A 24,620-nucleotide genomic window follows, 5' to 3' on the forward strand; every position below is an offset into this window, starting at 1 on the left:
TTTTTATTAAAAGAATTAGCTGAGATGATAAAAAGCTCCCAGAAAAACCTGGCCCATAGCAGACACTCACATACCATTCACTTCCTCCCTCACTGAAGTTTCAAAAAATAGAACTATTACATAGTTGTTTAAAGTGATTTTTTAAAAAATTTTATTTATTTATTTTAGGGAGAGAGCAAATGATTTGGGGGAGGGGCAGCGGGAGAAGGAGAGAGAATCTTAAGCAGACTCTCCACTAAGTGCAGAGCCTCACGTGGGGCTCCATCTCATGACCCTAAGATCACCACCTGAGCCAAAATCAAGTCAGACACTCAACTGACTGCCACCTACGCACCCCTCAAGGTGATTTTTTACTATAGCAGCCATATATGATTTTTACAATTAATCATATTCTTAATTCCACTATGACCTGGTTTTCAATATTTATTTTTTACTCTAGGCAACATTAAGACTGCATTAAGACTGCATGAGGACACTGCTGGGGGTTTACCCCAAAGATACAAATGCAATGAAACGCCGGGACACCTGCACCCTGATGTTTCTAGCAGCAATGTCCACAATAGCCAAACTGTGGAAGGAGCCTCGGTGTCCATCGAAAGATGAATGGATAAAGAAGATGTGGTTTATGTATACAATGGGATGTTACTCGGCCATTAGAAATGACAGGTACCCACCATTTGCTTTGACATTGATGGAACTGGAGGGTATTGTGCTGAGTGAAATAAGTCAATCGGAGAAGGACAAACATTATATGGTCTCATTCATTTGGGGAATATAAATAATAGTGAAAGGGAATAGAGGGGAAGGGAGAAGAAATGTGTGGGAAATATCAGAAAGGGAGACAGAGCATAAAGCCTCCTAACTCTGGGAAACGAACTAGGGGTGGTGGAAGGGGAGGAGGGCGGGGGGTGGGGGTTACTGGGTGGCGGGCACTGAGGGGGGCACTTGACAGGATGAGCACTGGGTGTTATTCTGTATGTTGGCAAATTGAACACCAATAAAAAAAAAAAGACTGCATGAGGATTTTTTTTGTATATATATTTTTTATTGGAGTTTGATATGCCAACATATAACATAACACCCAGTGCTCAGTCAAGTGCCCCCAGTGCTCAGTCAAGTGCCCCCCTCAGTGCCCGTCACCCAGTCACCCCAACCACCCACCCACCTCCCTTTCCACTACCCCTTGTTCATTTCCAGAGTTAGGAGTCTCTTATGTCCTGTCACCCTCACTGATATTTCCCAATCATTTTCTCTCCTTTCCCCTTTATTCCCTTTCACTACTTTTTGAATTTTTTTTTAATAGCAGGTTTGAATGTCCTTTAAGAACATTTCTGTCACCAGTAAAAGGTAAAACTAAGTTGACTGTGTGATTGATTCACAATGCCGCTGTGAGTACATGTGGCAGCCATGGCTATTGGTACAACTTTACCAATATGTTTGCAGCTATTCTGCAATTCTATTGATTAGTTAAATCATGTCCCTTCTCAGATTTGCCCAACCACTTCCAACCCTCGCCTCACCTCTACTGCCATTGCCGCTGCCACCACTTCCAACCAAGGACACACAAGCCCCCTGGGAGAGATAGCTTCATACCTGGACTCTCAGCCTAGGTTTGGCATTGCTTGTGTGGCCAACTTGAAAATCACCCTTAGAGCTAGTATTGTCATGACATCTCACTGCCGCTGAGCGGGTGGCCAAACTCCGCTAATAGGTGAACACAGGCTGACATTTCATTGCTCTTATCACTCAGCCCTGTTTTCTGGCGAGGTTCCCCACTGCCTGATGAGACTTTAACCCTCAGCCTTTTGTTAAATGAGGCTTATGTGCGGGGTCCTGGCCTTGGACGCCAGGGTGAGGCACTGTCTTGCAGAATAGTTCTGTTTTATGGTTTTCTGTGGTGGAAAATTGTATTGTTCCACATTTTAGCTTTGGTTTTGTAATCACTGATTATATAATGAATTCTGATTCCGTGCCTGCAAAATTCATCTGCGCTGTTAAAGACACAAGAGAATATAGCTGCTTTAGAACACACAGATATAGAGACTCTACGTTCGTGCCTCCCACCCCTCCGCCCTTCCCGTTAATCTCATGAAAGATCAGCCTCACATTGTACTACAGTCTGGGGGGAATGGGATGGCAGGGGCACAGCATGACACCTCCTTCACTTTTGTACAAGGAGTAGTAGATTCCAGAATTATTTGAAATGTACTTTCATAAAACATATGCTACCTTTAGTTGGCTAACTCAATCTTCCTCAATCATCTCTTGAAAGCCTGTGTCCTTGACCTCAAGATTAGAGTTGCCAGATAAAATACACAACTCCCAGTTAAATTCCAATCGCAGATAAGCAGTGAATCCTTTTTTATTTTATTTTAAAGATTTTATTTTTTTACTCATAGAGACAGAGAGAGAGAGAGAGAGAGAGAGAGGCAGAGAAACAGGCAGAGAGAGACACAAGCAGGCCCCATGCAGGGAACCTGATGCAGGACTCGATCCCGGGTCTCCAGGACCATACCCCAGGCTGCAGGTGGTGTTAAACTGCTGCGCCACCGGGGCTGCCCAGTGAATCCTTTTTTAGTGTAAGTATGTCCCAGATACTGTGTGGGCCATACTATGCTAACAAATTATTCCTTATTTATTTGAAATTCAAATTTAGCTAGGCATCCTCTTATTTATATTTGCTAAATCTGACAACCCTACTCAAGATCAGACTTTTGTCATTGTCCTATCCGCTAGGTCTGTCCTTGCGGAACTCCGATAATCCCTTCTGCCAAGAAGCCTGAGACAGAATGAGGCAAAGGAAGAATCTTAATCACACTTGGCTTTTTGTTCTTATCTAGCTCCAAGCGTCACAGATCTGCATTAAATTCATAAATAAATTAAAATATTTCATTTGGACAGCTGAGGTTTAGTTCATTTTTATCATGAAAGATTTAGCAAGATTGGATCCCATTGAGGAGAAGGATGGTGTGAAGAGGAAAGAATGATCTAGGGATGAAGAGACCTGGCCGGTTACCCCAGGTGAGGGAAATCTTAAAGGATTAGATTAAATGACCTCTAAAGTCCCTTCCAGGGCTAAAAATGCCATGACTCCATCTTCAAAAAGCCTGAAACTGCCAAACTACGTTCTTGAAATCACAATTGTAGATGGAAACATTCTTAAACATCAGAAAGTTTTTATTTATGCTGAAAAATTTTAGTAAGTTGCTTATCAAATATCCATCTGAGAAGAGTACAAATCTTGACATCCTCAGAACTCTTGCTATCACATTAAATATTTTGTGCAAACTCTTTTACTTAATTAGTATTCAGGGGCAAGATTTGCCTGTCAGAATACTCTAACAGAATTTTCCACACCTCTCACATTCTTAAATGATTTTGGTAAAACCCAACAATCTAAATTGAAGCTTTAAACATGGACTCAAGTCATTAGTAGTTATTATGAGGAGAGACTAGTATGATGTTGGGTGGAAGGAAGATATTTAATGGAAATATTCTTAATGTAGGCCGGAAATACATGCTAAGGAAAGAGGCACATAGGTGAGCATACTATTCATTCTTCCCAATCAGATTCAACAAACATATTGAGCACATGCTCCATCCCACACACTCTTCTGGCTTCCACCTCCATTTATATGTTTATGGCTTCCAAATCTTCATGTCCACATTTCTCCTAAGTTGTAGAACCACATTTCCAACTCCCTGCTAGAAATCCCACCTGGATGTTCCATAGGCACCTCAAACTCAGTAAATCAAAAATAAAATTCCTATTATCCTCACCCACAACCTGCTCTCCTCAAACTTGGCTAATGTTATTGTTATTCATTGTCATTATTAGCACAAGCTAGAACTCTGGTAATTACCTTCACCCTGAGTTAATAGGCTACCAGTCCACTCAAATCTATCTTCTAGATGTCTCTGGAATCTTTGTCCCCTTTATTCATTTGAAGGCTATGGTCTAATTCAAGTCCTCTTATCCAGACTACTGCAGGTAGTAGTCCTCAGAATCTTTCCCACATATGTGCACAGAGGCAGAGTGGCAGTTCTCACGTATGGCTCCGACCATCTTGTCGTAAGATGGCCCTGCTCACAACAGCTGTCCACTGCCTGGAGGAGACCATCCAAACTTTCACATGGTCAGTGTGGCCTTTTGACTTCTGACCACAGCTGACTACTCCAAACTTCATCTCCCTTCTCAAATCTCTAACGCCCACCAATTCATCATTTCCCTGTACAGTATCTCCTTCCTAGCTTGCCTATACTGATCCCTTTATGGAAATATTCCTTCCTCATCTTCTCTGCCTGGCAAATTCCTATTCATCCCTCATGACCTTGTTCAACTGTTACCTCTGGGCAGGCTTCTCCGCCTACCTAGTCCCCCTACTTCACCACCTGCCCTGTTAATGACTCCTCCCCCTATGAGGCCTCAGCACATTGTTCATACCTTAATTGTACTGCTAATTCTTTGCATTACAATTAGGTACTTTTCATCTGCTTCCTCTACTAAACTAAGAACCTTTTGAAGATTGGGCCATGGTTTATTTGGCTTTGCATCCCCAAAACCTAGCAAAAGGGCCTGGTTTTAGGCATGTGCTCCATAAACATTATTTGGGAAGTGGGGGATGGATAAATGAAATAAAAAAGAAATGGCATTTTTAGATAGGTATTGTCCTAGGTGCTTTACCTCATTTCTTTCCTTTAACAACTCCATAGAGAAATCTAGATACTACTATTACCTCCATCTTACAGATTAAGAAACAAAGAATTTCAGTAACTTGCCAAGTCCGAATAGTTAATAAATGATATGGCCCACACATGGCTTTTGTCCTCCAGATTCCTTCCATTCTCAACTACGTGGGGGTATTAAGGAGCAAAGAAGGGATCAAATGTCAAGAGGCCTTAAGAAGCACTATAAGGAATAGTGATGTTATACAGGTTGGATAATCTGTTTCTCAATTGTTATTATTATTATTTTGTTTCTCAATTATTAGAAACACATTACTAATTAAATGTTCTGTAAATATTTAATTCCAGGCTTCCTGATCTTTATATTTATTTTTTACATTTTTTTATTATTATGAAATATTTGCTATTACAGAAAGACTACGTAAAACGTGTATAGTTTCAGACTAATTACTACATGTGTAACTTCTACCCATGTCAAGAAGTAGAATTGCCAATGCCTTTGAGCCTGGCCCCTCTTATCTCTCTTCCTGAGCACCGGAGGAAACACCATACTGACTTGTGTGATAATCATCATTTTCTTGCTTTTATTTGTTGCTTTGTTACATAGACAAATAGAGATATACATTAGATATAGATATATAGTATATCTTTCCATACTTTCCTATTGCTGTTATGACAAATTACCATAAATTTAGTAGCTTAAAATTATCCTAGAACAGGGTCAGAAGTCTAGGACTCTGCAGGGCTGTGTTCCTTCTAGAGGCTCTGGGGAGGAATCTGTTATCTTGCCTTTTCCAGCTTTTATAAAGGTTGCCTCCACTCCCTTGTCTTGTAACTTCAAAGATGGTTCCTCCATCTTTGAAGTTAGCCGCATGGCATCTTCTGTCCTCTCTGCCCTCTGCTTCTGTTCTGTCCTCTGTATGACTCTAACTCTCCTACTTCCCTCTTAAAGAGTACCCCTTTGATTGGGCTCAACTGGATAATTCAGAATAATCTCCCTATCTTATGATTCTTAACTTAGACACATTTGCAAAGTTCCTTTTGCCACGTAAGTTAACATGGGATTAGGATCTGGACATCTTTGGGGGCCATTATCCAGCTTATCACAAACAACCCCTTTTAGTAATTTCCTTTAGTTCTTTTTTTTTTTAACTTTATATGTGTGGACTCATATGGTATATATTCTTTTGCTCAGTGATCCAATTATATTTAATGTAGTTATTTATATATTAGGATTTAAAACTGCCATTCATTTATATTTGTCCCATCTATTATATGTTGCCTTTTCTTTCTTTTTTGTGTTATTGGATTGGTAAAACAAAACAAAACAAACTGTAAAAATTATTCTATCCTTTTCCTTCTACTAGTATGAAAGTTATATACTCTCTATTTTTTAGCAATTATCCAGGAAATTAATATACATCCTTAAAGTCTAATAATACCTTTACCCTTCTCCATATAATCTAAAAGCCAAAAAACATTTTAATTCCATTTACGTTACCCTCCCTGACATGTTATTGTCAGATATTTTAATTCCATCTTGGTTTTTGGGGATCCCTGGGTGGCTCAGTGTTTAGTGCCAGCCTTTGGCTCAGGGTGTGATCCTCCAGTCAGGGATGGAGTCCCGTGTCAGGCTCCCTGCAGGGAGCCTCCTTCTCCCTCTGCCTGTGTCTCTGCCTCTCTCTCTCTCTCTGTCTCTCATGAATAAATAAATAAAATCTTTTTTAAAAATTCTATCTTGTTTTATTGTTTATTTTGTTCTTCTATACATTATTATTGGTGTCTTATAAAGTTGATGTTTACTTAGATATACCCATATGCTTACCCTTTTCTTTGCTCTTTTTCTTTTATTTGAGGCTTCCCTGTGAGATGACCTTCATTCTACTTAAAGGAAAGGTCGTAAATTCAAATGCACTTGTGGCAAACTCTCTCAGCTTTGATCTGCCTAAAAATGACTTTATTTTAACCTTATTTCTGAGATACTTTTGCTGGGTGTAGAGTTCTATGGATTGGCAGTTATTTACATACATTAATGGTTTCATTACACTCATACATTAATGGCTTCCTTTGTTACTTCTTTTGTCACTATTTAGAATTCAATTATTTTCTAGTTACCACTACCTTGAAGATCATCTTTTTCTTTGGTTGATTTTAGGATCTTGTTTGTCTTTGGTCTGTTTAAGTTTCATAATGAGTCTAGGTGTGGATATCATTTTATTTTTCATGCTCACCATTTTTGCATCCACAGGTTGATATTTTTGATTGATCAATTCTGAAAAACCCTGAGCCATTATCTCTTTAAATGTTACCTTTATCTAAGCTCTTCTTTCTTCTCTTTTAGAGGTCTGATTAAATGAATACTACATCTTTTCATTCTGTTCTCTGTGCCTCTAACGTTTCTTTTTTATTTGCTTTGTGTGTCTCTGAACTATTACTAATTTTTCTAATCCACATTTTAGTTTTCTAATTCTATCTTTAGTTGTGTCTAAACTCTTTATGTCTACTGAGCTTTTAGTTTGGGTTATTATATTTTATATTTTGAGTTCTGTTTATTTCTTTTTCAAATCTGTTAGGTCACTTTATATTGTTTCCATTTCTGTACATATATTTTCTTTCTTTCTTTCTTCTCCTTATAGATATATATATATTTTTTTAAGATTTTATTTATTTATTCATGAGTGACAGAGAGAGAGAAAGAGAGAGAGAGAGAGAGAGAGAGAGAGGCAGAGACACAGGCAGAGGGAGAAGCAGGCACCATGCAAGGGAGCCTGACGTGGGACTTGATCCCAGGTCTCCAGGATCATACCCTGGGCTGCAGGCGGCTCTTAAACCGCTGCACCACTAGGGCTACCTCTTCTCCTTATATTTTTTTAACTTAGTAAGCATAGTTGGTTTTATAGATTGTGTCTAGTATTTTCAAAATCTGAAGTCTTTGGAGGTCTCTTTTTATCCAGTTCTCATTCTTTATGGTTTGTCCTTGTAGGCTTAGACATTTTTGACTATATACTGCTTATTGTCTTTGAAAATTTATTTCAGGGGGATTCTTTGAATCCTAGGATGACACAAATTTTCTCCAGAAAAAACTTTCATTTGCTCTGCTAGGCACACAGGGGCACTTTAAACTAAATTACTTTACACTAAATTTACAACTTGAGATGCTTTAATGATTCTGTTTTGTTTTTACTTATTTATTGATCGCCAAAGTGATATGGACTTGGAAGCTATGAAAGCACCAACTTGCAGTTATAACTTGTCAGAGCAGGTTCCTACCATTATCAATTGTCCTGCTTTGCTCATCATAAGGGCAACTTATCCTGTAATTTCCTGGGCCTGAGAGGGGAGGTACATTTACTTTTCATTTCACCCTAGCCCTGAGGGTTTGACCCATACTAGTGAGGGGAAGGGCAGGCCCTAAGCTTTGATTCTGTCTCCCTGGAGAAGCTCTCAGAACCTAAGTTCAAGTTTGCCTAAATTGGCAAATGTTCTTAGTTCAAAAATAGCTTTCAGGTGCCACTTAAGTTTCAGAGATTGTGTTTCCCTTTGGTTTTAGAGTTTTTAACTAATTTCCTAGATCTTTGATGCTTTTAAGAAGTTTAAAAAAATGGGATCCCTGGGTGGCGCAGCGGTTTGGCGCCTGCCTTTGGCCTGGGGCGCTTGGCCCGGGGCGCGATCCTGGAGACCCTGGATCGAATCCCACGTCGGGCTCCCGGTGCATGGAGCCTGCTTCTCCCTCTGCCTGTGTCTCTGCCTCTCTCTCTCTCTCTCTCTCTGTGACTATCATAAATAAATAAAAATTAAAAAAAAAAATTAAAAAAAAAAAGTTTAAAAAATACTTTTTTGTTTTGTTTTAGTGGGTAGTTTTGGTTGTTTCTAGTAGGAGGTTGGTTTGATCCCTATCCTGTCTTATTCCTGCAACTGAAGTCCTTCCCTGATCTTCCTAGGCTTGGTTGAACTGTACGCTTAGAAACTAAAAAAACAACATGACCTGCTCTAAGACAGCATATGGAAAAGCAGCCATATGTTTTTTTTTTTTTTTTAATTCTTCTATACTTCAGGAAAAGAATCTTTGCAACATTCCCTTAAATAGACTGTAAAAACTGAACTAGATAAAACTCTTTAGGGACATATTTAAAATTTTCTAAGAAATGTTTTCAAAAAAATTAAATTTTCTAACAACTACTAAATTATTTTAAAATCGCAACACTTTATCCAGAAACTACTTTTCCAGCAAACTCAACCACCCTAGAATCCAAGAGTAAATGTAAAATGACTACATAATCCTGTTATATGGCAGAAAGTTCATCACTTTATTTATCGTACTTTAAAAAATATATTTTATTTATTTATTTGAGATAGAGAACAAGAGAGAGAAAGCTTGAGCGAGGGGGCAAGGAGAGAGGGAAAAGCAGACTCCCCACTGAACAGGGAGCCCGATGTGGTGCTTGATCCCCAGACCCTGGGATCATGACCCACGCCAAAGGCAGATGCTTAGCCAACTGAGCCACCCAGGTGTTCCAGTTTACTGTACCTCATTTAACAGAAAGTCCTCAAGGCCTCATTCAGTATTGATTAACTCTTATTTCATACACAATTCAAAGAAACCTCATTCTCTGATTTTCTATCCAGTAAACCCTTAGAAGTAATTACTTGAAAGAAAACATGCATTTTGAAAACTGGGCTCTTTATGAAAGCCACAAATGGCATCTGACAGCTCCATGAGTGGAAAGTAGACAGGACTATCAAGATATGTCCACAAGCTCAAGAAGAAGTACAATGGAGACATTTAGTCCAACATACAATAGCAGCTCATGGAATGCTCTTTGCACTTCTTCACAGCTTTGTGAAAAAACATCTACACTCTTGGTGCTAATCCCATGACAGCATCAAACCAGTGAAGCTGTTTCTGAAAGCAGAGAGGGATGTGACTCTTTAATACATTTTCTATACTTATAAGGAATTACAGTTAAAAATAACCTTTACGGTAAAACATTTTTTGTTTTTGAGACACTAACAGTGTCTAATAAATAAGCATTTCCATATTACAGCCTATTAAAATCTAACTTCCCTCTCAGACAGACTCCAGAAAAATCAGAGCTTACAAATACCCTAAATGTACCTTTGTGTCCTTCAGCCCTCAATCTAGGAGTTAAGAGAAGGGGTATTTTTCTCAGTATCACTGAGTTCTAAAATAAGGACTTGGGATCCCTGGGTGGCGCAGCGGTTTGGCGCCTGCCTTTGGCCCAGGGCGCGATCCTGGAGACCCGGGATCGAATCCCACATCAGGCTCCCGGTGCATGGAGCCTGCTTCTCCCTCCGCCTGTGTCTCTGCCTCTCTCTCTCTCTGTGTGACTATCATAAATAAATAAAAAAAAATTTAAAAAAAAAAAAAAAGAAAGAACTTAAAAGAGAAAATAAGTATAGTGGTCATGTTTGAGAGAAAGAGATAGAGAGGGTCTGGCTCTACTTCAGAGCAGCCCCACTTTTGACAGGTTAATGTAGATACACAAAAGAGAACTTTATCAGAACAAAATAGAAATTTCATGATTGATAAGTGATAGATAATAATTAGGGTTCAAAAGATACTTATAGGTATCCCTGGGTGGCGCAGCGGTTTGGCGCCTGCCTTTGGCCGAGGGCGCGATCCTGGAGACCCGGGATCGAATCCCACATCGGGCTCCCGGTGCATGGAGCCGGCTTCTCCCTCTGCCTGTGTCTCTGCCCCTCTCTCTCTCTGTGACTATCATAAATAAAAATTAAAAAAAAAAAAAAGATACTTATAGAAGGAAGGGGAAGTGAAGAGAGTCAAAGGAAGAAAATTCTCAGATGGTCTTGCTTTTGTTTATCTCTCTTTTAGCACAAATAATACTGACCTTGCCTCCTGATGTTGAAGGCAGGGCTCTCAACTTACACATTGATTTTGGATCCAACTAAAATCCCTGTTTCAGTGGTATGTTAGAACCATTAGGGATCCCTGGGTGGCGCAGCGGTTTGGCGCCTGCCTTTGGCCCAGGGCGCGATCCTGGAGACCCGGGATCGAATCCCACGTCAGGCTCCCGGTGCATGGAGCCTGCTTCTCCCTCTGCCTGTGTCTCTGTCTCTCTCTCTCTCTGTGACTATCATAAATAAATAAAAATTAAAAAAAAAAAAAAAAGAACCATTACTTAAAAGGGTTCAAACTTTGCTAATCCCATGACATGAGAGCCTAAGTTTAGTATCATTCTCATTATTATATCATTGGTATAATTCTAGAGTCTCAGAAGCTGGAAAACCCAGAAACCTGCTTTTTGTGAGATGCTGGCTACTAATTTCCTTCCAATGTTCTTCTCTGTATTTCCCCTTAGTATTCATCATACCATCTTGAATTTCTAAGTGCTTAATTTATATTTGTGAGTTTTCTTCTTTTATTCCACAAAGGGAGTTAACAACTGAACTACAAGAGAAAGGAACTTACATTTTGTTTAAAATTGGCGAATAGGTTTCACTTTACAAGCTACTTCTGTTCGATTTAAGGGAAAACCATGTTTTGAAGAATATTGAAATTGCTTCTTTTTTTTCTTAGATTTTATTTATTTATTTATTTATTTATTTATTTATTTATTTATTTATTTGAGACAGAGAGAGAGAGGCAGAGACACAGGCAGAGGGAGAAGCAGGTTCCATGCAGGTAGCCTGTGGGACTTGATCCCGGGTCTCCAGGATCACACCCTGGGCAGAAGGCAGCACTAAACCACTGAGCCACCTGGGCTACCCTGAAACTGCTTCTAGCTCAGGAAGGAAGAGCTCTAAGATCCATTAGCAATGTCTGCCCCAACACTAGGACCGGGAGTATGGCATGCCTGTCAAATATTTGTTATCCTTGGCTTAGTTTGACAAATATTCATTGAATGTAAAGTGCAGGTTCTTTCTTTCTTTATTTGTTTTGCATTTTTTGTTTTCAATAAAGGAGACATGGTTTCTGACTTTGCAAAAATATAATGAATGGCAGACATGTGAACAAACAACCAAAATACCATGTGAAATATGCAATAATGAAAGTGTACACAAGATTCAGGGGAGAGAGAAGAAGAAGTGTGATGGGGGCATGAGGGGAGAGGTCTAAAGGAAGTCAGATGTCAGCAATTTCAGAAGCCTGGATGGCCTCAGTTTTGGTCCAGATCCACCCCTTCTCACCTCAGCCACTTCCAAATGGCAGAGCACCAGTATATTGCCACTATCTAGTCAGGTTTCCTATAAGCATTCTAATAAGTAGCCATATTGCTCTTCTCTCTGTCATCCACAGCCTTCATCTCATTATCAGTGAAGACTGGTTGAATGCCACCAGGGTATAGACTACTAACCTATGGGCATCTGGAGGAATCAAGATAGAACTCTGTACAGGGCACCTCGATGAGCTCAAGCTGGTTAAAGTACACATGCTAACAATGATAGGAATGGCCCATAGCCAAGAACAATTAACTTTATCATTTTTAAGTTTTTATTGAAGTATAATTAACATATAGTTTTACTAGTTTCAGGTGCATAATATGTTGGATTCAATGATTTTATAAATTACTCAGTGCTCACCACAGTAAGTGTAGTCACTATCTGTCACCATACAATGTTATTACTATAGTACTGACTATATTCCCTATGCTGTACTTTTTACCTTCATGAGTTATTTATAACTGGAAGTTTATACCTCCCAACCCCCTTTATTTACTCTGCCCATCCTCCTTCTCAACTCCCCTCTGACAACCACCAGTTTGTTCTCTGTATTTTTTAAAGATTTTATACATTTATTTGAGAGAAAGAGAGAACACATGCGAGCAGGGGGAGGAGTAGAGGGGAGGGAGAGGAAGGGCAAGGAATCCTAAGCAGATTCTGTGCTGAGTGTGGAGCCCAACACAGCATTCAAACTCATGACCCCTCCATCACGACCTAAGCCACAACCAAGAGTAGGGCACTCAACTGACTGAGCCACCCAGGCACCCCTCTTCTCTGTATTTAAGGGTCTTTTTGTTTGTTTGTTTTGCTTTGCTTTTTAGATTCCACAGATAGATAAAATCATATGGGAGTTGTCTTTCTCTGGCACTTGACACAATACCCTATAGGTCCATCCATATTGTCACAAATGACAACATCTCATTCATTTTTACAGGTAAGTAATATTCCATTACACACACACACACACACACACACACACACCACATCTCCTTTATTCATTCACAGAGAATTATTTTTGTTTTTATTTTTAAAGATATTTTATTTATTTATTCATGAGAGGCAGAGACACAGGCAGAGAGAGAAGCAGGCTCCCTGAGGGAAGCCTGATGCGGGACTTGATCCCAGGAGCCTGGGATCACTACCTGAGCCAAAGGCAGACGCTTAACTATTGAGTCACCCAGGTGCTCTTAAAGATTTTAACCACTACTCTTAAGGACAGAACAACAGCAGTTATAAGGAAATGAAGTCCAAAATAAATGAGGAGATGATAAGAGAGTACCAGCTGCCTCAAATGAGTTTAATTATGCAAATCCTGTGAAATACATATAGGTTAATAAAATAATTTGCAGATGTGATCATACAAACACCAATGTCAATCTGTAAGCAGTCCTGGAGAATGGTGCAATCACTGGAAACCTGGAGATAGGAAAATATTGGTTGCTATTACATGGCAAAAAGGGGGATTTAAGAAAATATAAAATTGTTGGTTTTATATGGATTCTCAGCAAAACTTTGGAAAGAGTCAACAAAGTCTTTATAAGCACTTAAAAATGCAGTGTTGATCATTAAGAGTCAACTTGGAGTCACTACAAATAAATCTTTATGTTCCTTTCTTTTTTTTTTTTTTAGCTGTATTAACCCATTGTTGAAAATAGTCAATTTATAAATTATAAAAGAATACACACACACACAAAAGAATACACATATTAAACTTGCCTCATTTCCCTTTTTTTTTTTTTTTTTGGTCAGTCTGCTAGAACAGTGGAATGATGAAGTTAGTTTATATTGTTTTTCCTAAGCATTTGACAATGTGTCTCATGATATGCATTGGGCAAGATGGAGAAATCTGAAAAAACTGATAGAACTATTATTATTTATTGAGAGCCTATTATATGTCAGGAACCATGTGAAGCATTTTGTGAGTATTCATTTAATATCAACCCATCCCTATAAAGTAAAAAAAATGTCCCATTTTACAGATGAAGAAACAGCAGAGATTTGTCAGGTAATTTGCCCAGTGTCATATAGCCAGGGCTTGAGGAGTCTACTCTGAGATCAAAGCTTGGGTGCCTAAAAATTGGACTATATTACAGAAGGAAGGACTCACAACTGGGTAAAATGCCTCTACAGAAAGACTTCATCTGTAGATTCATGCCAACCCGAAGGAATCACTGATGCCAGCCATGAGTCTACAAAATTGCACCAGACTAGCTTAACATTTTTATTAGCAAGCTGGATAAAGTACAGAAATTGGGCTTATCAAATTTATGGATGGCAGAAAGCTAGAGGAGGGGATAGCTAATACTGTAAATGAGAGAATCATAATCTAGAATGATCTTGACAGATGGGAATAACAGGCCAGAGCCAGCAAGATGAAATTTAATAAGGACCATGGTAAAATCCTATTATCCTGGTTACACAAGTTAAGTACAGGAACACCCTGCTTAACAACATAATACAAAATGTAGAAACATAGGAAATTCATTAGATCCATTGATATAGTTAGTCTCCTACAGATTGAATTCAAAATGAGAATTATGAAACAACAGCCAAATGAGCTCATGTACTTCTCTAACTGGCTCCTTTACCTGTACCTCTCCAAAGCTGAAGCTCCCCTATTTCATCCAATCTGAGATGCCACTGATTACAAGATGCACCAGGGCTTAGTACCACTGACAAAGAGGGAAGGAATGCCATCAACAGAACTAGGACACAATGCTTTCATATCACTTAGCATTTTTATTTTATAATAATTGAAAGAACTTTTTGAACTCTAATAGCTCTTTGAGGAAGACATAGTGGCATAGTAGCAGCTCCTGACTTACTGCTACTATCTCTTGCCCAGGAATAGGCTTTTAAGGAGGTTTTTAAGGATGCCAGAAAAACACCCATGGAGCCAGAAAGGGGGATTCACCAAATTTGAGTCACACTAACCAGTCACAAGGGAAAACCCCTGAAGAACATGTCAGCAGACTTGACTGGAGGCACACAGGAAAAGAACTTCAAAGTCAAAGGACTTAGTCTTCCACCAAGACTCTTAGAATCCTTATGAGAAAAACTTTTCATGCTGAAGGTTCCAGGACTTGGGATTATTTCTATATGAGACTCCACAAGCAATCATGGATTTGGCCATTTCTTCCAAGATTGTTCAGCAATTACTTCCATCAGTATCAAGCCAGGAATGCAGGATGGAGTCACTATTGGTTATGATTAGATTAGTTTTTAAAAATTAATTGATTATGAGTTACTAAAAAAAAGTTTACAGACTCTATCACATCAATTGTGCATACTACTGAAGGAAAATACAAGAGAAATAAATAGTCTCATTTGGAGTCCAATCTTCTGAAATACATTTCAATTCAAGGTTGGGTACATATGTCTTGTTTTTCCAAGCACAACTGTCCTCTTTGCCACAGGAGTGTCAGTTATGCAGGACTTATTTTTTTTAATCTTTTATGATTTTATCTATTTATTTGAGAGAGAGAATGCATGAGCAGGGGGAGGGTCAGAGAGAGAGAGGGAGAGAGGGATAAGCAGACTCCCTGCTGAGAGGAGAGCCTGATATGGGGCTTAATCTGGGGACCCTGAGATCATGACCTGAGCCAAAGTCAGATGCTTAACTGACTGAGCTGCCCGGGTGCCCCTAAGGCAGGATTTATTTCAACAGTTCTTCCAAGGATTTTCTTCCAGGCCAATGACTGCACTTTCTACCCCAAATCTTAATACAGGTCCTCCTTAATCTTTTTAGAACGTGTCAACAGAAGATTTCAGAAAACAACCAGGATTTTTTTACCTCCTAAAATGGTGCTTAAATAGTTTGTTGAGTGAAAAGTTGATGAGTTGCTGTTGTCCATATGTGCCCTTAGAAATCTAAAGCAGGTTGATATATGTGCAGGCCACTGCTGCATCTTGTCTGTTGCCTGGCCAGCAGCAATTATAAGATACCATTGATCAGAAAATGCATCTTAATTTCAGAGATGTTAAATGTGAAAAAATATGTATCTAAGAATCAATAAATTTCAATAATTATGCTCAGTTTGCAGGTTGGACCCGATTCAAACTTTGGGATCTATACTATCCTATGACAGGGGAAGTTCAAGGGACTCTTACATTCAAGGATTTAATAGTCACAGTTCTGTCTGGTGTAACTTAATCTAATAATTTTGCTACGAGAAGAATGTGAATCTTCAGCTTTCCAGGCAGGAGCATGAGTTATACAGCTGGAGAGTGACTTTGGCTGACAATCAGTAGTCCACCTCAGGGTGTCTTACACTTCATAGAATGGGCAGTAGTCATCACATACTTGAAAACAATCTTTCCTAAAATGTGTGGTGATGAAGTTGGGGATTTTCAGACAATAGGATGCCTCTCTTATAAATATTATAGTGAAGAGCATAAGTATCAAACTCAGGCTGAGTTGGGTTCTATTCTGACACTTACTAGATGATCTTGTCCAAGCTCACCTTGCTAAGCTTCAACATCCCTGTTGGCATAATACTCCATTGGTGTAATAATTATTACTATTAAATATGATAATGTATAAAAATGCTGAACACTATGCCTGGCGTACAGTGAATGAACAATAAATGGTGTACCAGAATGAATGGCACACCATCCATTCAGATGGATCAAAGATTTAAATGTAAAAAGTGAAATGACAAAAATGGTTGAAGATGATATTGGTGATTGTTTTTATAATGTCAGAATGGAGAAGCCTTTCCTAAATATGACATTTATGAAGAAGGAGGAGAACGAGAAGAAAAAAAGCCCAAAATGAAAAGATGGATATGTTTGACCACTCAAAACACAAAACTTTCTACATAGAAAAAAATATCATAAAGTAGTCAGCCAAGTGACTAACGGGAAGAAAGCAGTTGTACCATATGACACAAGAGGTTAATTTCCTTAATATATAAAGTTTTAGAAACCAACAAGGAAAACATCCTTAAGCTAATTGGAAGTTTGACAAAGGATATTTAAAAGAAATATAGGGGCAGCCCTGATGGCTCAGTGGTTTAGCGCCTGCCTTCAGCCCAGGGTGTGATCCTGGAGTCCCGGGATCGAGTCCCATGTTGGGCTCCCTTCATGGAGCCTGCTTCTCCCTCTGCTTGTGTCTCTGCCTCTCTCTCATTCTCTCTCTCTCGCTCTCTCGCTCTCTCTGTCTGTGTGTGTGTCTCATGGATAAATAAATAAAATCTTAAAAAAAATGAAAGAAATATAAATTGCTCTTATATACATAAAAAGATGCTTAAAATCATTCATAAGAAAAGAAATTAAGTAGATAAGTAAAAACTACAACAAGCTATTTGGCTTCGGCTGCCTTTCTCAAACAATGTGTTCCCTTCCTCCAACAATGTGTTAAACCTACTTGCCAGGACCTCTGCCCACCAACTAGTGCAGGTTCTTCCTCACCTTGCTGCTCTCCTTAATTTCAGAGATGTTAAATGTGAAAAAGATATGTATCTAAGAATCAATAAATTTCAGTAATTATGCTTGGACTCCCTCTCTTGCCTCCTTGTAGGAGCCTCCACTGAATGTAAGTCCATTGAGGAAGAAAAGGCTTACCCCTCCACTGTTCCAGGACATCTCCCCCTAGCTTCCAGCTTCTGAAGATGGTAGACTGGCTCTCCCCAGTGAGGATGGAACTCTAAGTAGGATAGAGCTTAAAAACATGTTTTGTTTTGTTTTTATGTAGTACTGAGTCCATATTCAGAGAGCAATACTCTGGAATATTCTGCACTGATCAACCCATGTTCCTTTCTTAGATAAAGGGCGGTGCATTGAAAGGAGGGCCGCCGCCTGGGAGGTAGGTATTGAAACTGTGTCATTCAGCAAGCAGCTGAAGGAACTGAGGCTATGAGGGTTTGGGGGAAACTACTGGAAGGAAACACAGCTGTCCTAGAGCAGGGGAGGGGCTATCTGTCCTAGGAGATGGATTAGGCTTGCTGGGTATAGTAACTGAAAGCAGAACTGAGGGCAAAGGGTGTAAGTCATGGGAGAAGATTCAATAAACTTCAGAACAATCAGAGCTTGCTAAAAATGGAATGAATGCCTTTTAAGGGAACAACCTTTCTGTAGCTAGATACATACAAGCAAACGGTGGATGATAGACTTTAAGGGAGAAATCCTTTTCAGAGGCTATCACTGGCCAACCTAAGACCTCTCTGTCTGTCTGTCTGTCTCTCTGTCACACACACACACACACACACACACCATTCTTTGTTTCCCCTTCTGCCCTTTATTTTTTCTCCTTAGCATATAGCTAATGCTTAATATCCTATATATTTGTTACTTTTTTAAAAGATTTAAAAAATTTATTTATTCATGAGGGACACAGAGAGAGAGGCAGACACATAGGCAGAGGGAGAAGTAGGCTCCTTGCAGGGAGCCCGACATGGGTCTCAATCCCAGGACCATGGGATCATGCCCTGAGCTCAACCGCTGAGCCGCCCAGGCGTCCCTATATATATTTTTTAACTTGTTTATTGTCAATCTTCCCCAACCAGAATGGAACCTTTTGGAGATGAGGGGTTTGGCCTGTTGTCTTTATTGCTATATCCCCATTATTTAGGACATGCTAGCACATAGCAGGCATTCCTTGCTGAATGAATAAATGACCAGGGGTCACTGTATGAGACTGAACCTGGGATGGGTAGTGGGTCTGATTATCTCTGGGTGCTTTCCAGCTTCAAAATCTTTATAGAGTTTATAAGTCCTATGAAGTGTGCCCTGTGGCCCCAGCCATTTGGAGCCACCCTTAGCTGCAGAGGCATGTGACTGAGAAGCTCATCAAGGGCATGTGTGCAGATTTCTAAATAGGTGCAGGATTCATGTGGTCAGTGCAAAGCATAACTGTTGGGTAGGGCAGGAAGAGGGCTTCAGTGAGGGGAGGGATTTGAAATATGAGCCACAGAGAGGCAGACTTAGGTTTTGGATGGGAACCTCAGCCTTTGAGTAAGTTATTCAATATCTTTGAGGCTTAGCTTCCTCATTTATAAACACCTCACAGGATCATTGTGAAAATGAAATATGGATCACTGGGCTCTGGCCAATCACAGAAGTTTGTTGCTCAGAAAGTGCTCACACCCCTTATGGTGATTGCTGTTGTGCTATTTAACTTGAGTGTTGACTACGCGAGGTTTTCTAAATAGAGATGGGTAAAAAGGACTTGCAAAGTAGAGGATAGGACCTCCGTAAAGGTTCACACGCAGGAAAGCAAAAATTATACTGGACTTCTAACACCGAGATGAGAAGCATGGTGTCCAGACTCAAAGTGTGGGTTCAGATCCTGGCTCTCACTTACTAACTGGGTGACCTTGGGCAAGTTACTTAACCTCTCTATGCCTCAATATCCTCATCTGCAAAATGGGGCTAATAGCAGTACTTGTGTTACAGGTTGTTGTGAAGATTGAATCAGTTACAATAAGTAAAACACTTGGAAGAGTGAGTAGCACATTATGAGCACTCTACATGTGTTAGCTCTTAGGATTATTATGCACTCTGAAGAAAGTCTACCCATAGCTGCGTGGTTAAAGGGGAGGAGGGAGACGTGGGAAGGTAGGGTGAAATCAAACATGAGTGTCATCAGAATGTGAGCTTGGCCGCACATGGGCTTTCGCGTGTGTAAATGTGGACCCACCTTCAAGGCCCAGCCCATTTCCCCCATCTGCTTCCCACAGAAAGCCTCTCCCAACTGCTCTGCCTCCTGGGTTCCTGGAGCACCTTGGATTGGTGCTTTCCATGTGCTGCCTTGTATGGTCGTGTAGGTTTTCATAGTCTGCCTCCCCAACTCAACTGTGAATTCATGGAGGAAGGAAAGACAATACTTGTTATAGGCCAGTCTCTTTCTACTATATTCTGTCATGAGTGTGGGAGGGGTCTGTGGGGAGAGGGGGTTAGAACAGCCTTGGAATCGGGCTGTCCTGCGTTTGAATCCCCACTCTCCTACTTTCTAGACATATGACCTGGGCAAGTTGCTTCACCTTACTAGATTTCTGTTTCATCATCTATAAAATGGAGACAGTACCATCATCTACCTCATAGGGCTTTTGTGAAGATTGAGATAATGCATGAAAAGTATTTAGCACAGAGCCTGTGGTCATAGTAGACATTGAGTAAGTGGAACTTTTGATTATACTCTAGACAAAAGAGAACATTGCTAAGAAGTGACCCTATCAGAAGCACTGTCTGATGAAGTGGATTGGAGCAAAGAGAGTAAGATGAGGCCCCAACTGAAGTAGTCCACCACTGAAGGGACTCTTGATCTTTGGCCCACAGCCTCCCCACCCCCATGGTGGAAGCACTGCTCATTCAATCCCATGACAATGACAGTCTTAGTTTTAGTAACAAAATAAGTACCTACTATGAACTGTATCAATATTAATTTCCTGTTTGGGACATTGTACCATAGTAATGCAAGAAGTTACCATTGAGGGAAACTGAGTAGAAGATATATGGGATTTATATTATTTCTTATAATTGAATATAAATGTACAGTCATCTCAAAAATAATTTAAAAATAATTACCTAGAGGCACCTGGGTGGCTTGGTCGGTTGAGCTTCCAACTATTAATCTCAGCTCAGGTCTTGATCTCAGGGTCATGAATTTGAGCCCTACATTGGGCTCCACACCCAATGTGGAGCCTAATTAAAAACAAACAAACAAACAAATAAAATAAAAATAAGTATCTAAATTAACTCTAATTTTTCATACTCCCCCTTTTGTAGCCTTCTTTCTCCATAACTCCCTATCCATAGGTCTTGATTATCCCTGTGTCCTGCATATGATAGCACTTAGATTGAATAATAGCAATATCCCCCAAAAAACATGGTAAGAAAAAAAATAATGGATTATAATTGAGGGTTTGCTATGTGCTAGAATGGTTCAAAATATTTTATATATAATAACTTCTGATCTTTACAATAATCCTTGAGGTTTTTATAATCCTCATCCTACAAATGAAAAAAATCAGCCTTTGAAAAATTAAATAGCTTGCTCAAGGTCATGCGGTAGAGCCAAGATTCCAAGTTTACTGGGCTCAAAACCCTCATTGGCCACTATTCTTTGTAGATCTCATAAAATCTGAAAGTTCAATCATTAAAAACAACATTTTAAGATGGATTTTTGATAACCACTATGTTTTCCTTTATCTGTGCTCAACAGATTCTGTAGACAGACCCCCAGGAATCATACAACACTAAGGAATAGCAAACCCAATCTCTTGCCTCTGTCAATCTTTTGCCCAAATGTCTCCTTGTCCATGAGACCTTCTGTGACCAACATATTAAATGCTTGCAACCCCCTACACACACCTACCCTTGTTAGGTGATCAATTGTCCCTATTTACTGGGAACTGAAGGAGTTCCTAAGATAAAAGGCTTTTCATTTTAAAATCAGTACAGTCCCTGAAAAACCTGGAGGAGCTGGTCCCCCTACCTTGCTACCTTATCTCCTTGCCTTGCAAGTCAGGCAGATATATAGGGGTACAGCATTCCAAGCAGAGGCAATAGCAAGTACAAGGACTTGAGGCAAAACATGCTTGGTAAATTGAAAAAAAAAAAAAAAAAGCAAGGAGGTGCGTGTGGCTGGAGTGGGGTAAATGGGAGAGAGCATAGTAGGAAATTAATCAGAGAGTGAGGGGAAGAGGCAGGTCATGCAGTACCTTGTAGTCTCAGTAATGGCTTTGGATTCTACTTTGACTAAGAAGAGAAGCCATTGGAAGGTTTGAGTAAAGCACTAATATGATCAGACTTATACTTTAAAAGTATCCATATGTTGATAATAAATTGGGGTGATGGGAAGGCAGGGGCAAGATAAGGACAGATGCAAGATGAACAGTTTGGAGGCTATCGCAATTATCCAGGTTGAAAGATGGTGACTTGGACCAGGAGGATGGCAGTAAATATAGTGAAAAGTAGTTAGAATCAGGATAGTTCCAAAGGCAGAACTGGATTGGCTGATGGATTTGATGTAGGGTAGGAAAAAAAAAAGAGGAGTCAAATGATTCTAAGATTTGTGGCCTGAGCCAGTGACGGAATGGAGCTGCTGTGTGGAGAAGACCAGGGGAGGAGCAGGTTCAAGGGCACAAGAGTTCAGTGTGGGAAGTGTAAGTTTGAGACTCCTATTAGAACACAAGGAAAGTGTTGAGTGGCAGCTTTAGGTAGGTCAGTCCCTGGTTCCTCAGAGGGATCAGGGTTAGAGACAAAGAACCAGAGTCATCACAAATAGGTGACTTTCACCAACATGTGACTGGATGAGAACACCTGAGAAATGTGTTGATTGAGAAAAGAAGAGAAGACCACGGGCTGAGCCTTGGTTCCTTCCACTGCTTAGCAGGATGGAAGAATAAGAGTGAGCAAGGGAAATCGAGAATAACTGGGAAGTGAGGTGTGAAGAGGCTAGGGGAAAAGTCAAATGACCCAGGTTCGCAGGAGAGAGTGAACTGCTGCATTCAACGAAGCTGCTGAAATGAGTACCGAGGAAAGATTTTGGCATCTTGCTGGCTGCCATGCAGCTTCTTTGACTAAAAGATGGTCACCGATAACCTTGACAGGAGCTGTTTTTGTGGAATTCTGAGCATGAGAGCTTGATTGAGACTGGGTGTAAAAGACAGTGGGATCAAACAGAAACATGGAAAAGCTGGTGAAGCCCTATTAAAGTCCAGAGTGCCAAAAAATAGTAATGGACCTATGTTAGTTTCTTGGTTTCGACAAAGTACCATAATAATATAAAATGTTGATATTAGGAGTAACTGGGTGAGAGATTTGGGGGAGCTCTCTGTCTTGTCTTTACAACTGAGTGATGAGAAGGACTAGCAAACAGATATCTCTCTCAAGACTGACTAGTTTGTGGTTAACTGCTAGGCTCTGAGGAAATTCTACCACAAAAACTTTCAACTTTCAGCTATTTGGAAAAGATCTATTTCCCTATTTAAAGCAAATACTCCTATAGAAGGTAATCCATGAATCATTATTAGTCATTTATACTTTAGTATGGATGAGTTTATCGGACACCCTTTGGGAAGCAAGTGGGGCAAAAAGGCAGGAAGTCGGGGTTTGCCTCCTTCATAATAGCCTAAGACAAGATGTCTTGAGTGAGGCACCGTATGCAGGTTTAGCTTTTTCTTTCATTCTTTACATCACACAAGTATAAACTTCTTTCATTCTTAGGGCTGTTTCTTTTCTCTCTCTCTCTCTCTTTTTTTTAAATGTCTGCTTTTACAAAATTAGCAAAAATTTGGGGCAGAAACTGTTTCTCCCTTGGTTACGAGTGCTTTTAGGAATCGCATTTTTACTAGTTTGCTTCTGGCAGTAACCCAAGGCTAATTCACTTCAGAAAACCGTATCTGAGGCCCCATATGGTGTTGCTTCGTCAGAGGATGATGGTGGGAATGGTAGGCTCTCTGAAAATTACATGTGCTTGCCTTATCTTGCTGTCACAGATCCTTAAAGTTTTTACTTCTTCTGTTATTCAGGCAGAGTGTATTGAATTCCTGGGAGTAGGAGAGAAACTCATAACAAGGTGAGAAGAAGAAAAAAAAAAAACAAGGTGAGAAGATCTCATATTTAAAGAAGCTATTCTCTGCATCCTTTTTTTCTGAGTCAAATATCATACTTGGAAATTTGTCATCCAACATGAATAAATGTCTTAGAGAATGAAGGCAATAAATATATATTGAACTAACTGTATTTTAAATAAGTGAGTTCACAGTGTTACAAGCAACAAAATGTTGACTTTTCAAGGATAAAATTATACTTAAATAATTTTGTTTTAATTCATAAAAGCAAAAACTTGAACTTCCAAAGGCAGAGGAAAATATGTGCTAGCCAGTTGGTAACTGTGTAATTTCTACTAAACTTTGAAATACAATTGAATTCATTACTATATATGAAATTTTTATCTCCATAAAATGTGCATTGTTGTTTTTTATTAGAAGAAATCCAACCGTAGTATCATTTTTCAATTTACAATGTTGTAATGGGGCCTTTTTGATCTTTGTATATCGAAGTTCTCCCTGGCTTATGAGGCCTGTCATTGCCTTGAAGGCCAATTTATAGAAATATGAGAACCTGCCCAAAACCTCATTAAAGAGAAACACAAAACCTTTTATGTTGATTGAATGTTCAGCCTAAAATCACAGTGCAAGTGGAACCAAGGATCCTTGTTTCAACTGCAATTTAAACTGCTATGTTTTAACCTGGAAAGGAGAGGGAGTCCTTAGCTTGCCTTCACACACTGATCAAGGTTCCTTTGGCTTAGCTGGGTAGGAAGGCCCCCTCTGGAAAAGTGACATTTAAGCTGAGACTGAGCTTATTTTCATTTTGCACTGAGTTCTGCAAATTATGTAGCCAGTTCTGCTTGCTATAAGTAGTGCTCTGTGGAATATTTGTTCAGTGGATGACAAGAAAGAGCCAGTCATGCAGATGGATTGCCAAGCAGCACCAGCAAGTACCAAGACCTTGCAGTGGGGAAGAGCACAGCATGTATAAGCTGGGCTGCCATGCTGTATATTTCCAGGGGCATCATTCACCCTGCAGCCTACTGAATGCCCCTCCTGGAGTTACACAGTGCACAACCTGCATGTCTGCACATGGTGGCCCTGTGTTCAAGAAACAGAAAAGTCGGTATGGATAGATCATTATAAGGTGGAAGAGAGCTAGTGTAGACAGATTATTATAAGGGAGCAGTATAACATGAGATGGGACAGTCAGACAGTGGCCAGATCACATAT

The 24,620-nt window shown here is 39.8% G+C and overlaps 1 long non-coding RNA gene across 1 annotated transcript; it reads left to right on the forward strand.

The window, feature by feature from the left end:
- Positions 1–604: 604 nt before the first annotated feature.
- On the forward strand, positions 605–23,799 carry LOC121498926. Its single transcript, XR_005989946.1, has 2 exons — positions 605–666; positions 23,364–23,799. It is a non-coding gene; the product is annotated as an uncharacterized LOC121498926 (long non-coding RNA).
- The last annotated feature ends 821 nt before the right edge of the window (positions 23,800–24,620 follow it).

This window comes from Vulpes lagopus, chromosome 9 (genome assembly GCF_018345385.1).
Source record: "Vulpes lagopus strain Blue_001 chromosome 9, ASM1834538v1, whole genome shotgun sequence".
Lineage (NCBI taxonomy): Eukaryota > Metazoa > Chordata > Mammalia > Carnivora > Canidae > Vulpes > Vulpes lagopus.